A 4,275-nucleotide genomic window follows, 5' to 3' on the forward strand; every position below is an offset into this window, starting at 1 on the left:
GTGCCCTGTGACCAGTGGGTCCCCCAAGGCTCTGTCCTTGGACCCATATTGTTCAACATCTTCATTAATGATGTGGACATTGGAGTCAGAAGTGAACTGGCCAAGTTTGCAGATGACACTAAACTTTGGGGCAAAGCATCCACACCAGAAGACAGGCAGGTGATCCAGGCTGACCTAGACAGGCTCAGCAAATGGACGGATGAGAACCTGATGGTGTTTAACACCGAAAAATGTAAGGTTCTCCACCTTGGGAAGAAAAACCTTCAGCATCCTTATAGGCTTGGCAGTCCTACGCTGGCTAGCACTATGGATGAAAGAGACTTGGGGGTCATCATTGACCACAAGATGAACATGAGCCTGCAATGTGATGCTGCGGCTAGTAAAGTGAACCAAAATGCTGGCTTGCATCCACAGATGCTTCTCAAGCAAATCCCAAGATGTCCTTCTCCCCCTGTGCTCTGCCTTGGTAAGGCCACAGCTGGAGTATGGCGTCCAGTTTTGGGCTCCACAATTCAAAAAGGATGTGGAGAAGCTTCAGAGAGTCCAGAGAAGAGCCACGCACATGAACAGAGGTCAGGAAAGCAATCCTTATGATGACAGCCTGAGAGTCATGGGGCTTTTTAGCCTGGAAAAACGCAGGCTCAGGGGTGATCTAATGGCCACCTATAAGTTTATCAGGGGTGACCACCAGTATCTGGAGGAATGTTTGTTCACCAGAACGCCCAAAGGGATGACGAGGTCAAACGGTCATAAACTACTACAAGACCGTTTCAGGCTGGACATAAGGAAGAATTTCTTTACTGTCCAAGCCCCCAAGGTCTGGAACAGCCTGCCATCGGAGGTGGTTCATGCACCTACATTGAACACCTTCAAAAGCAAATTAGATGCTTTTCTTGCTGGGATCCTATGACCCCAGCTGACTTCCTGCCCTTTGGGCGGGGGGCTGAACTTGATGATCTTCCGAGGTCTCCTCCAGCCCTAATGTCTATGAAATCTATGAAATCAGCCTGGCCTCCCAAGGGAACCTGCTCATGTGTTCCATGAAGGAGTCAAAGTCTGCTTTTCTGAAATCCAGCGCCCATACTCTGCTGCTCTCCTTTCTTCCTTTTGTCAGAATCCTGAGCTCAATCATCTCATTGTAACTGCCCAACTTGCCATTCACTTCAAAATCCCTCACCAATTCTTCCTTGTTTGTAAGTAGTAGGTCAAGAAGAGGATGGATCCTAGTTTTTCTCTCCAATATTTGCATAAGGAAGTTGTCTCCAACTGTCTCCAAAAACTTCCTGGATTGCCTGTGCACTGTGCCATCCAAGCAGACATCAGGGTGATTGAAGTCCCCTATGAGAACCAGGGCCTCATCCTTCTGGTCTGGTGGTCTATAGCAAACACTCACCACAGCATCACCCTTGTTGCTATCCCCTTTAACTTCAACCCAGATACTTTTAACAGGCATATCTTCAGTTTCTTACTGGAGCTTCTGAGCAATCATACAGCTCTTTCACATATGGTGCAACTCCTCCTCCTCTTCTCCCCTGCCTGCCCTTCCTGAACAGTTTGTACCCATTCATGACAGTGCTCCAGTCATGCGAGCTATCTCACCAAGTTTCTGTTCTTATCATCATATCATAGCTCGTTGACTGTGCAAGGAGTACCAGTTCTTCCTGCTTGTTTCCCAGGCTCTGTGCATTTGTGTACAGACACCTGAGATGACTAGCCGATTGTTCTACTTCCTCAGGAAGAATGAGGAGGCCTCCTGTGTTGTCCCCTCCTGGTTCTGCTCTCTCCAAGTCCCAGGAGGACAGCCACCAGAAGATGAGGATCCCCCCTCCCATGGTAGGACAGGGAATGGGACAGTCCACCATTACATAAAAAGCCCTGAAATCAGGGCAAACTTACCTCTTGCAGGAGAAGAGGAAGTGGATGCACCTTGCCAGCACCAGCACCACACAGCCATGAAGTTTGTAAGCTTCACCTACTTGCTGCGAGCTGGCATGGGCAAGTGATGTCATCCCTGGATGCTGTCCAGCTGGGTTAAAAGCTGGCACTGAGGGAGACACTGAGGAAGCACCACAGAAGGTGCACTCTGAAGCTGCTTCCCACGCTGGGCATTCACAATGCTGGCGTGCAGTGTGGGACATGGAGCTGGAACACCAGAGGGGGCCTCCAGTGCAGAAGAGGACCTCAGACAATGTTGAGGGACAACAAAGATCTTAATGCAAAACAGTCCATGAGTGGGAAGGGGACAGACTAGGACCCTACCCCAGACTACTGGAGAAATCATTTTCTTCTTTCTTTTTTGCATGTTATTTCTTTGTTTTACCCCTTTCTGATGATGATCCACCCTGACAGGCCCTAAGGTAAGGGCAGGGGCACCATGAGAGGCCCTGAGGTAAGGGCAGGGGCAGGGGCAGAGGCAGCACTCCAAAGGTATGGATGACTGAAGGACCACAGCCAAAAACCAGGCTTAGCCAGAGGTCCATTGGGAGGCCTCAAGCAACTCAAGATGCCCCCAGAATGTAGAAGTTGAGATGAACCATCATGAGAGTAACGGGAAGAGACAACATCAGAGGGTGAGCCATGTGAACACCAAGGGCCATCCTAGAGGCTGGTGCATGGATAGGATGTAGGGGAGGCAGAGCCCTATGGATACCCGCTGAGGGTTGCAGCCAATCTGAGTGAGCCCACTGAAGGGGAGCCCACCACTGAAGATATCAAAGTCATGGCAGGCAATTCTCTGGGCTTTCCCCGGGGTGATCGTGGGCTCATTCAGAGGTCACTGGAATGCATGCGGCAGCCAACACCTGGCACACGCACCAAGATGGATCATGAGTGTATTCTTAAAACCAGGCGGGCACACCCTGCTTCCCCACTTACGTCAGGGCTTTATTCTGTATCTCCCAGAATACGTAGTTTAATGCCCTCCTGACTCAGTTAGCAAGCCTATTTGTGAAAATGCTCTTTCTTCTCTTCGTCAGGTGGATCTCATCTCTTCCTAGCAAGCCTTCTTCTTGGAAGCTTGAGTGAGATTTAGTTAAAGTGCCCCCACCACCATTTTGAAGTGCAGGGACACTGATTTATGAGACACGGAGGCCGGCTGGAGCAAGGTAATTACCACACTCCAGCAGACTCGATTAATCGAGTCCATTCTGACACGCTGTAAGTACAGTGCATCGGAGCAGCCTCTGCATTCAGGTATAGGCACCCTTAAACTCACAATGAAATAAAAGTGCATAGGAAAGGAAGAATTGTTACAAAGCATAAAAATTGTCTTGAATTTTCCCTAATTCTGTGATTTATAACCTATGAATTTAAAATGTATACTTGGTTACTGGCTCAAATTGGAAGCTAATCTGCAAATCCATTGTATTTCATATGGTTTCATATTTGTATCCCAGAGTCCAAACTTGCTTCTGTGATCAGATCCAAAACAAGAAGGAACTTGTTTCCCATTTACAGTTCAGATGCACTCAGAATCTCAGAGAATAAATAATCCTATGACATTTCCACCACTGAGGCTTACAGTTTCTCAAGAATAGTGAATTTCACTGTAGTGGAATACAAAATGAAATTCAAATGGTAGCCTTGATTTGACCTCAGAGTAGAAAAATCCAACCTTAGTGAATCCAGACTTGAATGCCACCAGTTCAAAGCCACCACCAAATCTCAAATATGGTTTGGATAATCCCCTTCCTCCACTAAAAGATATCTGATTAACTTCCTGTTTCTTATCCCCTGCTTGTCAATGATTGTGGTTGACTGTAGCAGGCCCACACCCCACTCACCGCGCTGCTGGCATCCAGCTGGCTAGTCTTCTGGCAGCTGGGCCGGCATCATGCAGCCAGAAGAGGAACTGTGGATTGGTTCAGCCTCTCAAAGCTCCTGGGATAAGAGAAGCTGGCTTGTTGTGTCCAGGGAAAGAGTAAGGGAGGAGGCATCAGGCATGTTTCTGAAAGCCTTCCCCACACTTGAAACAGACTCAGTGTGATGGCAGCAGCACCAGTCACCAGGCAGCACAGATATTCACACTGCAGTGGGGAAAACCTCTGAGAGCTTACTTACCTGCATCATTGAAGCAAGAGACTTGTCCTGGGGCAGGGAGGTCTGGTGAGCCATAGGACACTGTGAATGACTTGGGAGTTGGGAGAGAGAACCCAGGTATCAGCAAGGGAGCAGCCGCAGAGGGACCAAGGGTTACAGACCTAACTGAAAAACCTTGCCAGTGGGTAGACCCAGGGCAGCCGGGACAGGATCTGGGCAGCCAAAGGAGCTTCAGTG

General features: G+C 48.7%; 1 long non-coding RNA gene across 1 annotated transcript in view; it reads right to left on the reverse strand.

The window, feature by feature from the left end:
* Positions 1-2,868, reverse strand: part of LOC109309573 — a 21,291-nt gene extending 18,423 nt beyond the window's left edge. Inside the window, exon 1 of the long non-coding RNA XR_002100974.1 lies at positions 2,858-2,868. This is a non-coding gene — a long non-coding RNA (uncharacterized LOC109309573). The remainder of the gene's footprint in view (positions 1-2,857) is intronic.
* Between the last annotated feature and the right edge of the window lie 1,407 nt (positions 2,869-4,275).

Source organism: Crocodylus porosus, unplaced genomic scaffold, assembly GCF_001723895.1.
Source record: "Crocodylus porosus isolate Cpor-Errol unplaced genomic scaffold, CroPor_comp1, whole genome shotgun sequence".
Taxonomy (NCBI): domain Eukaryota; kingdom Metazoa; phylum Chordata; order Crocodylia; family Crocodylidae; genus Crocodylus; species Crocodylus porosus.